The 14,006-nt window shown below is 43.7% G+C and overlaps 1 long non-coding RNA gene across 1 annotated transcript in view; it reads right to left on the bottom strand.

Moving 5' to 3' along the window:
* Window positions 1–1,678: 1,678 nt before the first annotated feature.
* LOC133232955 (uncharacterized) overlaps window positions 1,679–14,006 on the bottom strand; it is a 450,067-nt gene continuing 437,739 nt past the window's right edge. The window contains exon 6 of the long non-coding RNA XR_009731534.1: window positions 1,679–1,852. This is a non-coding gene — a long non-coding RNA (uncharacterized LOC133232955). The remainder of the gene's footprint in view (window positions 1,853–14,006) is intronic.

Genomic DNA, 14,006 nt, shown 5'->3' with positions numbered 1-14,006 from the left:
TGTGCCAGGAGCTATAGAGAGCCTCCGGAGAGCAAGAACAAGGGAAGCCATCTGTGCGAAGGGTCCTGCTCTACGGCTCGGGCATTACACGTCAACCCACCTTGGCTAGAAATACCCCGACCTGAGCTGAGATCAGGGGACAGCCAATAACGCACTGTAAGCTGTAGATCAACACTGGATTGTTGATGACTTGCCAATTCACTTCTTCACATCACCTGATTGATTTGTGCATAGTTCTTTTTGTAATTTTTTGAATATTAATATTTTAATTCTCAGAAAGCATTCTTCATCCCGAGGGGTAAAAAGGAGCTGATATTTTAATGATATCAGCACACGCCTTAGACAGAAAAAGACAGCTCTGCTGTTGGCTGGCTCCCTAGACTGGATCACGTCCAGCGTGAGAAGTCCAGGAGTCCTGCGCTGAGGAAGTCCGCACAGAACCACTCAGTATGCTGACTACAGGTAAGTCGTCTCGGTGAGATCCCCTCACCCTTCCCTGGAAGGGGGGACATGAAAGTGAGTCACTGCACCCAACTCAGTTCCCGAATAACCACTGGAAGTGTGAGATCATGGAGTGTGAGGGGTAGGAGGAGAAAATGACAGATTAGTACAAAATGTTTCCAAATGGACCTTGGGATAAGGGAAATGGATATCCGAGATGGTAAAGGAAACGGCTGAGAGAGCTAGGGGAGAGACAGCCATGCAACACGACACACAGGAGACTGACAAAGGGGTTCCCCAGGCATCACTGCTTTTTCCGTGTACCGTCCCGCCCGCCACCGTCATCGGCTCCGTCATCGGTTTTACTGCACGGTGGTTAGAGCACCGAGCGTTGTTTTCCAAAGCGCGTACTACCCTTAGCCCTGGAACCCTCTGATGATTAGACCCTCCAACTCTCAATTTTCTCATCTATAAAACGGCGAAAATAATAGCACCTAACTCCAGGGTTATTTCAGAGAATTAAATCAGATCATTCACATAAAGTCTCAGCACAGTACCTGGCCACAGAATGAACTCAATAAATCCCACTGTCATCACCACCATTAAAACAATTCCTGATTGCCAGTTTTGTGTCATACTAGGCAATTCAATGTGAGAGTCGTATATTTCAGACCAAACATCTTGTGATGTTTACCCAACACGTGGACGGTTATGAAGTATCAACTGGGCTGCTTTTTCACTGTGTGGACATTGGTTTAAACAAACAGGGATATTCATATTCTCCAAAGGATTTCTTGAAATTTTTACAAAATTGCAGTGAAAGGCATTTCTTTTTCTTCATAGAACAGTACAACTTTGGTCAGTTTGGGAAATTAAAGAAGTTGGATTTAATTTTTTTTTTTTTCATCCACTGCACCCTGCTTGATTTTTTTTTTTTTAAACTCTAATACACGCTTCTTTTTGGGCAAACTCCAGCCAGACAGATATTTGCCATTCCATTATTGTTTTAAAGTGTTAGCCCCAGACACATAAGCATTGTTGGAATGCAATGGAAAAAAAAATCTTTTAAATCTCAAATGGGGTAATAAACTGCAGCCAGAAGCTAATTGTCCTGAAACTTGAGCTTTTATAACATGTTACTACTGTAGTGGGACCACTCAGCACCCCTTTGGTGGGGTTGTTGTGTAATTGGTGGTAGATTACGTTGCAGACATATTTTTAAAAAAAGATGTCAAATCAGACATTTCTGCTTATTACTGTAGACCTCAGCATAATTCTCAAAGCAATCAATGCATTTCATCCATTAAACTATTGATGGGGGGTATTAATTCATATAACGTTTAACTACTCACTGTGGACTTTCTCTCTGCCAACTTTCTTCCACCCAAGAAGTCCTGAAATGTTGCTGCTCCTGTCAAAAGAAATGAATCATTAATCAGAACCAGCAAGCCCAGAGGCTAGCTAGAAGCCGGGCAATGATATATAAAGGCTTCACATTCTTTTAACTCAGTGTTGAACGTATGTACCAAAGGAACAAACCGCCCAGTAGGGCTCTACCAAGGGTCGGAAAGAAACACAAAAACAGGTATATCCATCCATCAAATCTTCGGACTGAGTGCTTGGGATATGAGAAACCTTTTTTGTTTTCAAATTATATATCTGGCAATCCCCAGATAGTGCAGTGGCCAAGAATCCGCCTGCAGATGCAGGAGATGTGGGTTCAATCCCTGGGTCAGGAAGATCCCCTGAAGGAAGAAATGGCAACCCACTCCAGCATTCTTGCCTGGGAAATCCCATGGACAGAGGGTGATAACGGGTGATGGGCGAGTGATGTGAACACTGATGACAAAGGGGGAAACAAAGCCCGCTTGATCAGTGTGGATTTTAGTTAACTAACGTCCCAAAGCAGATCTGAGGCCTAGACCCGCACTGACATTCTTAAAGCTTTCATTCAATCCTGTATGCTTTTGCTTTAATCTTCTGCTGGGCATTTGCCAGACTGATTTTTAAAGATAGTGGAAGAGAAAGAAGTAGTCAGAGAAAGAAGTGGTCTGACATATTTAGAGATTTTGGGAATTATCTAATTGAAAAGCCAAGACAATATAGAGAATTGGGAAATAATGTTTGGAACTGAATATTACTGAAATATCTTCAAGGTGCCTAAAGGATTCTCTCAAAGAAATGTGAAGTTTCTTTACTCAAATTTTAAATGAATCTGATAGTAAAGAAAAACAGGGTGGTAAGAGAATCACAGGATAAACTTGTGAACTTTTGTGTTTTCTCTTATCCTTATATTTGTAGCATGTTTTCAGGTTTCTTATATTTGTGGCATGTTTGAGATTTTATAAACCATGTCCAAGATCTCAGCTGATCCTCACCACAGTCTTGTGAGGTCCTTTTCACTATTATCATCAGCAGTGTACAGCTTAAGCTCAAAGTGGATTAAGCAACTTGCCCAGTTATCACATCACCGTGTGTTGCAAAGACACAATTACAACCCTGAACTACAGACACCAAGTCAGGGATATTTCATTAGAGGATTAGAGGTGGCTTTATAATCATAGTGCTGAAGGCCACAGATCTCTGAGTAGGCATCCTTTAATCTAGCCCTTTTAGGGAGGTATCTTTCAACTCTGAAAATATTTCATATACAAAGAGCTCCTGGTTTTTGAGAATCTTCCAGCTCCAAAATATTTTAAATACACAATACATGACAAATTTATCGGTAACCGTGCTAACTTAACTGTAGATATTATTTATCAGACAGAAGACTCTGCAAGTATTCTAGACATACTGCCATTTGTTCATACATACTAAAAAATACTTTAAGTAAGCTTTATTTTGTACTGGGCACTATCTGAGCTTTGTAGATACAACGATGAAAAAATAGACAATGTCTGCTCTTTTGAAGCTCACTTTCTAAGTAGCAAGAGATGAAATATTTAAAAAGTATATTATCACAGTTGTCTAATGGTGTAAAGTAAACAGAAGAAAATACAGGGGGAATGGGATTAGGGAATGCTGAAATGCTATTTTAAATAGGGTTGTTTGGACATAAGGATATTTCTCAAAAAAACTAAAAATAGAAATATCATATGATCCAGCAATTCCACTTCTGAGTATACATCCAAAAAAAAAAAAAAAAAAAAACCCAAGAGCACTAATTAAAAAATATACATGCACCACAATCTTCAAAGAAGCATTATTTAAGACTGCCAAGATTTGGAAGCAACCTAAATGTCCATCAACAAGATGAATAGATAAAGATAAATAAATACTCAGTTCAGCTTAGTTCAATCTCTCAGTCATGTCCAACTCTTTGTGACCCCATAAACCACAGGCCTCCTTGTCCATCACCAACTCCCAGAGTTTACCCAAACCCATGTTCATCAAGTCAATGATGCCATCCAACCATCTCATCCTCTGTTGTCCCCTTCTCCTCCTGCCCTCAATCTTTCCCAGCATCAGGGTCTTTTCCAATGAGTCAGCTCTTCACATCAGGTGGCCAAAGTATTGGAGTTTCAGCCTCAACATCAGTCCTTCCAAAGAACACCCAGGACTGATCTCCTTTAGGATGGACTGGTTGGATTTCCTTATAGTCCAAGGGACTCTAAAGAGTCTTCTCCAACACCACAGTTCAAAAGCATCAGTTCTTCGGCACTCAGCTTTCTTTATAGTCCAACTCTCACATTCATACATGACCACTGGAAAAACCATAGCCTTGACTAGATGGACCTTTGTTGCTGCTGCTGCTGCTAAGTCGCTTCAGTTGTGTCTGACTCTGTGTGACCCCATAGATGGCAGCCCACCAGGCTCCCCCGTCCCTGGGATTCTCAGGCAAGAACACTGGAGTGGGTTGCCATTTCCTTCTCCTGTGCCTGAAAGTGAAAAGTGAAAGTGAAGTCGCTCAGTCGTGTCCGACTCTTAGCGACCCCATGGACTGCAGCCCACCAGGCTCCTCTGTCCACGTTACTCAGCCATAAAAAAGGACAGAACTTTGCCATCTGCAACGACATGGATGGACTTGGAAGGTATTCTGCTGAGTAAAGTAAGTCAGATAAAGACACATACTGTGTGATATCACTCACGGAATTTGAAAATACAACAAACTCATGAATAGAACAAAAAATAGGCTCACAGGTAGAGAACAAACCAGTAGTTACCTGTAGCAAGAGAGAAGGGGTAGGGGCAAGATAGAGGAAGGGGATTATATGACACAAACTAATGTGTATAAAATGAGCTACAAGGATAGGTATGTACAGCACAGGGAATATAAGCAACGTTTTATAATAACTACAGATGGAGTATAACCTTTAAAATTGTGAATCATGAGGTTGTACATGTGTAACATACAATATTGTACATCTAGTATGTGTCAAAAGAATAAAGAACTGAGAAATCTCAATCAACCAATAAGGCCAAGTGGGAAGATCTCCGTGATAGGATTATAAGTGATCAGAAAGCTGAAAAAATGACCAAGCAAGATGACCTGCTGAAAGGCTACTTCAATAATCAGGGTAACATGATGATGGCTTGGACAGAGGCAGGGACAGTGTAGACAAGGAGAAGTGTTAGAATGTGGATGTATTTAGAAGATGAGTCCGTGGATTTGCAAACAGATTAAAGACAGGTGTGCGCAAATAGCCTTGGGTGGGTGAGAGTCCCTAACTGAGACAGTGAGGACAGAGGCGCAAGCAGGTCTGGGAAGGAAAGCCAAGTGTCCGCAGTGTTAGACATAATGGAGCTTTTAGGGTCAAGTGGATACTCAGGTAAGAGTCTTATTTGCAGGCAGATAATTCTGGAGTTTAGAGGCGAAGTCCTGCTAGATATATAAACAAACAAACAAACTGAGATTTGTCTATGCATGAGAAATACTTAAAACCTCTAGGGAGTGTTGAGTAGAGAGAGGCGAGTCTCAGAGATGAATCCTTGCACACACCTATGATGAGGGTGGGGAGGTGCAGTGTGACCAGAAAACAGACCTTAACAAAAGCTGAGGTGGGCACTAATCAGGCATACTTCTGTTTCTCCTCAGGGTGGAAATGTTTATCTCCTGTTTCACGGGAGGCCAGGAGGGAAAGATGCAATGGGCCAGGGAGACAGTGGGGAGCGGACAGAGGGCAGCAAGCACTGTTTGGAGCCAGGGCTAAAGCCACGCGAAATAGGCCAAACTGAGACACATGAATGCGATCACGATGGGAATTACGATGTCCTTACGGGGCTCTGAAAATGATTCAGAAAGCAAGCACAGTTGCGAATTTGAGAACCTGTGTTATGCACAGACCCTCGTCCTTAGCTACTGTTCACTCATTTCCTTTATTCTCCTCTATTGTGTATTTTAAAAACACTGATGGAATGCTATGTCCCTCCCCTTTTCTCTTTAATTTCTTACTTTGCCTCAAATCTCTTGATGCTAAAACTGAGACTTTATTGAGGGGTTGGTACAGCTGTCAGTGAACTTCAGCTCCTCTCCCCAGGTCCTGGTCACAGGATTTGTGTGAGACGCTGTTGTTGCTGAGTTGCTAAGTCATGTCTGACTCTTCGCAACCGCACAGACTGAGACACGCCCCTGAGCAGCCACTGAACATACAACGCTCAGGCTCTGTCGCTGCAGTCGTGGCCAACTCTTTGTGACCCCATGGACTGCAGCCCGCCAGGCTCCTCTGTACATGGGATTCTCCAGGCAAGAACACTCGCATGGGTTGCCATGTCCTCCTCCAGGGGATCTTTCCGACCCAGGGATCAAACCTGCGCCTCCCAGTTCCTCTCATAGAAGCATTTGAATAGATTAAAAAAAAAAAAAAAATCCAGTTTCTAAAGCTACTGCCTTCCCTCTGACCAATTCTTCTCTTGTCTTTGAAATCCTCTCCTTCCTCGACTCTTAAAACTCCAAGACCTATTTCTCCTCCAATCTCTTTGCTACTCTTCTTATCATTTACTTCACCTGCTTCTAAATATCCGTGTTCCTCTAAGCGCAATTCCTCAGGACTCTTCTCAAACCAATCGCTTAAAATCAGAGACCGTCTCTGCATCACGAGTTCATGCGTCCTGCCCTTAACATTAGACAGGAATAAGAAAACAGTTTGGCAGGTTCTTAAAACGTTAAAGATAGAATTTACGTGTAACCCGGCAATTCCATTTTTAGGCTTATACACCAAGGAATTGAAAAGTGGTTCTCAAACAGATGTCCGTGTGTTCGTAGCAGCGCGGTTCACGATAACTGGAGGCGGAAACACTCTGGACACCCACCAGCGGGTGAGTGGTCAACGCCGTGCCCCAACACGTACGATAGAAGGCTATCCAGCCAGAGAAGGCGAGGCGCCGATGCCTGCGACAACGCAGGCGCGCTTCAGAAACGTGAGAGGAGCCGAGGCAAAGGCCACGGAGCAGAAGAGCCCATTTTAATGAAGTATCCAGAATAGGCAAACGCATGGAGACAGGAAGCAGATGGGTGGTGGCCCCCAGCAGAAGGGTGACTAATTAATAGGAGTAGGGTTTTTTTTAGGGGAGGGGTGATAAAGATGCTTAGAATCTGATATGTGCTGTGGTTGTGCAACATTTTATATATATATATAGACACACACAACATTTTATGTATTATATAATTTAAAAGGCTAATTCTGTTCTATGAATTTTACCTCAATTAAAAAATGAGTGGACCCACTCCAGATCAGAATTATGTATGTGTATATGTTTATATGAGTAAACAAATACATGGATATATTTATATGTATCAAAACTGCAGTTTTCCTCAGCATGAACTTAAACCTGCACATTCAGAATCAATCCTCCACACATGACTTCAGCACACAGGGCAGACTGCAGCACTTATAAGGACGTTTGAACCTGCTTTGATTTTTAAAGTGATTATGGACACAGAGAAAAGTTTCAGAACAGTGCAAAAAATTCTCATACATTATTCATTCAGATTCCCCCAATGTAAACAGCTTTATATAAAACATGAAAAATGTCAAACATGTTTTAGGGATAAAGCAAATGGTAAATATGCATATAGATGTATAGTCATATGTACATACACGGACATACATACACATACATAAAGTCGGTTTTCACATGTGTATGTTCATTATGTGTTGCACGCATGCACATAAAGTGTGAATTTGCATACATGTATATAATCATGAACACATGTGCATGTACATACACACACATGTGTGTGTATGTGTGTGCGTGTACATATGCACACATATGTGTGTGTGTATGTGTGTGCAGTCTTTTTTTCTCAGCCATTTGAAAAGCCATGCTGCCACTTTATTCATAGTCAGTTTATTTCAAAAAAACCAAGGATGTTCAAGTGTATTACTATAACAGAATTATTAAGAATGTTAATATTTATAGTACTAAAATCTGATCTATAGTTCTTTTCAAATGTCACTACTTGTACTAATAATGAACGTTTTAGGAAAAGAAAAAAATATAGCATTGAAACATATGAAACAGATTGGAATTAAAGTAGTAACTAGTGGTTTTTGAAGACTTCTTATATCTAGCTCGTATTTTTAATCACTAAGATAATATATTATGCAGCACGCCTGGGGTGCACAAAGATTGGATTCAGGAATTAATTTCATTCAATTACTTAATCCCAAATGTGGGTGCCTTTATATTGTGAAATTATTAATCACTCTTTTAAAGAATAGAAAGAGGGCCAAAAAAAATTCATAAGGGCCTGAATATCTTTCAGCTTAAAAATGTTCTGTTTACTTTCTCTTTGATCATGAAAGTCCACAGGCAGCCATAAAATTTTAACTGGAGCTATAATTATTTGAAACTTTCAGAGTGTCTCTGAAGCACTTTAGAACACAACCTCAAGTATCATAACTTGATATTATTTCTACTTTTCTACTTATAATGAAAACAAGAGTTGTGAGTCCTAGTCATCATTTCCACATGAAAAAACAGTAGGAAAAAATCGGTGTGTTTATTCACCTAGAAAATGCCCAGATGGGGTTTATTAACCACATTTTAGGTACTCATCTTTATGACTCTCAAATAGAGATAAGATACAATCACAAGGACCTCCCAGAGGACCAGTTCAGCAAGGCCACAGGATTGGAGGGAAGCTGGGTATCCATGACCGCTCCTATAGTCAAAAGCAAAGCCTGCTCCAGGCGTCGGCTCTCTGGCATTTCCCAGTAAAGCAGATGTAGAGCGGGTTCACACCACTGTCCGTGATCTAACTGGTGTATCCTCTCGGTACTCGACTGTGGAGGGTACAAGTCCCGCACACGTGTGTCAAGGTAAGCTCTGCATATTTACTCGCACACACGTACATGCATACATATGTACACACACACACACACAGAGTGTGTGTGTGCTCAGTCGTCTAGTCGTGTCCAGCTCTTTGCGACCCTGTGGACTGTAGCCCTCCAGGCTCCTCTGTCCACGGAATTCTTCAGGCCAGAATACAGGAGGGGGTTGCCATTTCCTCTTCCAAGAGATCTTCCTGACCCAGGGATGAAATCCATGCCCCTCGTGTTGCCTGCATTGGCGGGTGGATTCTTTACCACTGCATCCCCTAAGGCTTGCTCATTTTATGTATGTAGGTATGTATCTATCAGCTATCTTTAAAAACAGCTTGCTATAATCAATTACAATCAACCACACCCTCTGTTAAGACAGGGATTGAGAGAGTGTAATGACCTAAGGCTTGCTCATTCTATGTGTGTATGGTATGTATCTATATACCTATCTATCTATGTATCAGCTATCTTTAAAAACAGTTTGCTATAATTAACTAGAAACCACCACCCCCTCTGTTAAGACAGGGATCTGAAAGAGTGCAATGCATCTTTGGCCACAAGAAGCTCCCGATCCAGCTGGGACCACTGACCTGTAAAGAGATGAGCTACAAGCAGCAGCAGCTCTCTGACTGAGTGTTGGGCGCTCGTGTAGATGGGTCTGGTTGAGACTCCTTGGATTTATCTGGAACATTTCACTGAGGAGGGGGATCTGAGCTGTGAAATGTTTACAGTCAAATGGTGATTCGTCAGGGGAGAAAAGGGCTGAGAAGGACATTTATATACAAACATAAAGAGACGGCTAGCTATCTCTGTATATCTATAAGCACACAGACACACATATAGATACATAGGTACATATATGTACGTATACACATATACATACACATGTCTGTGCTCAGGCATGTCCGACTCTTTGCGACTCCATGGACTGTAGCCCATAAGGCTCCTCTGTCTATGGGATCTTTCAGGCAAGAATACTGGAGCAAGTTGCCATTTCCTTCTCCAGGGGATCTTCCCAAGCCAGGGATCAAACCCACGTCTCTTGTGTCTCCTGCACTGGCAGGCATATTCTTTACCACTGAGCCACCTGGGAATCCCATACACACACGTATATGTGCATACATATATACGTGTGGAGTACACACACATACATTCTATCCAAGTGAGAGGTGAAGGGTGGTTAGTCATGAGAAGACCATACATATATTTATAGTTTAGAGCTAAACTCTATTTTAAAGGATCAGGAAGACCTCAAGGGCCCAGGGTACAGGATAAGCGATGTCAAGCGCCCTCTGACCCCACGGCCTCTTCTGGGAAACTGTGACTAACACCACGGTCCCTCCTAAAGAAGCATCCCGCACCACGGTCACCATGCCCCATCATGGGTCCTGATGCACTTGGCCATGGCTGACTTTAACAGGAACACACACCACACCCAAAACCAGCCTATAAACAGGAAGGCATTCTGTTCATGGGCCTGGAACAGAAGAACTGGCCCTCACTGGATGGTGCCAGATGAGTCACTTTGAGTCTTCCAGCTTCCCTCTCTCTGCTCTCAGCCTCTTGCTTCCTGTCTACAGCGTCTGGTCACAGACAAAACAGAGGAGAAGCCACGACACGGAGAAGGAAGCTGTGAGTCAAGCTCTGATTTCATCACCCTGGTGGAGCCTCTCCAGCCACACTCCCCACGCCAGGCTCCTGACTTCCACACCTGCCGCTCCCTCTGTAATACCCCTTCCCAGCCTGGCTCAGTCCCTCCTTCTTATTGGGTCTTTCCAACAAAGTTGGGCTTCCCTGATAGCTCAGTTGGTAAAGAATCCGCCTGCAATGTGGGAGACCTGGGTTCAATTCCTGGGTTGGGAAGATCCCCTGGAGAAGGGAAAGGCTACCCACTCTAGTACTCTGGCCTGGAGAATTCCATGGACTGTGTAGTCCATGGGGTTGCAAAGAGTGGGACATGAGTGAGCAACTTTCCCTAGCATGCCATATCCAGCAAGACTGCCTTCTCAGGGAAGGGAGGCACTTCTGGCCCCTCTCTCGAAACCTCTGCTCCCCTGTCCCCTAACCCTTCAGCTCCAGTGTTGTCTCTTAGCGCTTATCAGGATGGAACAGACTCTAACTCTCCATCACCAGTCTCTTTCCCATTGTGTCTCTCTCCTGCATGAGACCGTCAGCTCCTTGAGTGCCCAGCGTTTCCCCACTGTGTTCTTTCCTCTGCCCCTAGCACTGAGATGAGAGCTGGGCTTTTAGTGGGCCCTTGGACAAGTAATCTTCCATCCCCAGCTCACTCCAGATCCATTTTCAGCCCTTCTGCACCTTGCTCTGTTTCTTAGGAGGTGAACTCCTGGGAACCACACCCATCATTAGATGGTTTCTGGGTGCTTCCAGCCAAGAGGAGACTCTGTGAAGATGGTGTAGAAATGGAGGAGAGGAAGGTAGTGGTACTTCTCCCCACCCCATCCCTGCTTCAGCCCTTCATCTCCAGCAGCAGCTGCTTCCCTACACAATCACGGCTCCTGCCCGTGCTCCAGTCCTCTGATCCATCTATCCACCCCTCCACCTATCTATCCATTCATCCATCTATCCATCCATCCATCCATCCATATAACCGTCTACGCATCCAGCCATCCACCTATGTCTCCATCCACTTATCTACCTACCCACCTACCATTTGTCTGTCTTTTAAAAACTGTCTGTTATAAGCAACAGCTTTCTATTTGACTAACTGGCTTAAGCATTCTGAGCTCCCCTTACTCATTGACAAAACTGACCAAAACCTCACAAGGGAGGTACAAATAGGAAGATACGACTGATGGCAAGAGTTTTTCGCAGTGTTTGTTCACTATATGTTAGTCTCTCCCTTTCTTTTCTTCCTTTCTTTTCTTTGCCTCTCTTTCTTCTTACTGAACTGCCTCGAATAAAATGGGATCCGAGAGATTTTTCTTTTACTAAAACTTTTAAATTATTGACATGGAAAAAGAAATTCTGTGCAATACCAGTTCTGGTCAGGAAAGAAAAGGAATCTATTTCTTGGTGGGACATTCAGGTATAAGAGGGGGTTACAAGGAAAAGAAAGGGAGTCAGAGAGGAGACTTAATGGTCACCCTCCTGACATAAGGCCTCCACACCATATAGTCAACTCGCTATGCTTGACTGCTTGGCAAGGTAAGCAATATTCCACAAGCATTAGAGTTACATACCATGGAATCGAAAGGGAGCCCATTTCAAGATACTGAACAAGAGAAACTTGGCTGTTTTTCTTTGCCATGGGGGAAAGAGGAGGGGTCTTCTTGGAAGATGATTGGTGTGAAATCTTTAGTTATGGCTTCGAAATTTACCACTTTATGTGCATGGTAGGAAATATAGACATGTTTCCACTGCAACATACACCTTCTTCTTGTCTTATTCTGTTTATAAAGTAAAGAGCATGCTATAGAGTTAGGCAAGCATGAGAGGTTTTGCTTCCAAAAAATTGGACACACTGCAAGATGGAATTACAGGACTGGATGCATGTTCAAACTGAGTGCTGTGTTTAGGGATACACGCACCCTGCAAATGCACTCGCAGGCGACAGCCCTGAGTGACCACGGGTGCGTGTTCTCCATGTCAGTTTCCTTGCGCTCCGTGTCCTTTCTGCGCCAAAGCAAAAGGAATCGTTCAACGAATTACAGGAGTGCAATGACCGCTGTGTGCCCATGCGACTGTAGAGGTAAAATCAGTGCTGAACTTTGAAGACCAAGAGGACAGCAATGATGTATCCTGATCCCTTGCAACGCAACATAAAACAACACAAAACTGGAAAATGAGAACCTCCCAGATGGCCAGGATGGCCTGGGTCCTGCGGAAATGCCTGCCATGCTAACCCAGTCTCTCTGTCACAGATCACAGCTCACACTGCCTTCAACTGTCAAATACGCAGCTCGTAAGAGTCGGCGCACAATTACCTTCCTCATGAACTGATCTCCAGCTCCGGGAGGATGAACACCTAAACACAGATATTTGCAGCCCCTTGCAACTTTATCACATTCATCAATTTATGTTCCTCCATTTAACCAGACTGGGCTTCCTAGGTGGCTCGGGGGTAAAGAATCTGCCTGCCAAGCAGGAGATATGGGTTCGATCCCTGGGTCGGGAAGATTCCCTGGAGAAGGGAATGGCAACCCACTCCAGTATTCTTGCCTGAAAAATCCCATGGATAGAAGAGCCTGGTGGGCTACAGTTCATGGGGTCACGAGGAGTCAGATGTGACTGAGTGACCGAGCACGTACGCACATGGAGCCAGACGATCAGCCACATGAAGGCAGGAACGGTGCTCGGTTATCTCAAAGCCTGCCAGCCCCACTCACGTCTTACGTGTAGCAGACGTTCAATAAAAGCCTGTTAAACCTTCTCTGTCCTGTACTCTCCTTGTAACAGGGTTCGACGGCCCCACCGCCTGTGGCCCGCGTGTGCTGGCTTAGGGCAGGAAACCCATCTACCGTGACTGACACAAAACTCTGCAGGGTTCTGGTTTTTGCCTTTGTTTTTGTTTTCTCCAGTAGCAGTAATGGATTCGCTCTGCTTAACCACAGTTTTATTACTGACTCGACTCCTGAACCGTGTTCAGATTAACTGAGCAACTGGCTGGATTGATGGCTGGGATCTGTGAAACTGATCTTGGGCGCACACTCAGGGGCTCTGAGCAAACTTCAAATGAACGTTTATGGCCTTCCCAAGAGGGCCTCGCTCCTGCACAAAACGGCTGCACCAAAGGGCTCCAACAAGACTGATAAATTGGTGTCTCGTATTTTCAGAGAAACTCTTGAGCTAATATATGTTCTTTATCTGAGGGGAAAATATCTAACTGCTGGAAAGTTTAAGAAGGAGTCATGAGAGTAACTTGCACATTGGCTACTTTTTTTCGCTGTAGATGTTCCAGAGGGGTGAGCGATATTCACTAATTTCTGACATACATATAGTCTTATTAATGAAACAAACACTCCATAAATCAAGTAGAAATTTGAAGGTATAAACTTCATGATAATAACTGAAGGAGTTATGTTTTCGCAGGGCTAGATTTTCAGACCTTTTGAATTTTATTTCTAAAACGTCCCTGAGGACACCTGACCTTTTTCTTCTGCGTTCCCTCTTGGCCCAGGGACCAGCATCTCTCAGCCAGACAACTGAGAGACCTAGCTGGTCCCAGCACATCCTTGACTACGGCAGCCCGAAGGCTCTTCTGAAGTGCAGGCAGAATCCAATGACTTCGCCTCACCTCTGCGCCTGCGCCCACCTCGAGCCATTTATCTGAAAACAGTTGGT

The sequence above is a fragment of the Bos javanicus genome, chromosome 19 (assembly GCF_032452875.1).
Source record: "Bos javanicus breed banteng chromosome 19, ARS-OSU_banteng_1.0, whole genome shotgun sequence".
Lineage (NCBI taxonomy): Eukaryota > Metazoa > Chordata > Mammalia > Artiodactyla > Bovidae > Bos > Bos javanicus.
Note: the sequence above shows the minus strand (reverse complement) of the source record. Positions and strands in the feature narration are given on the sequence as shown.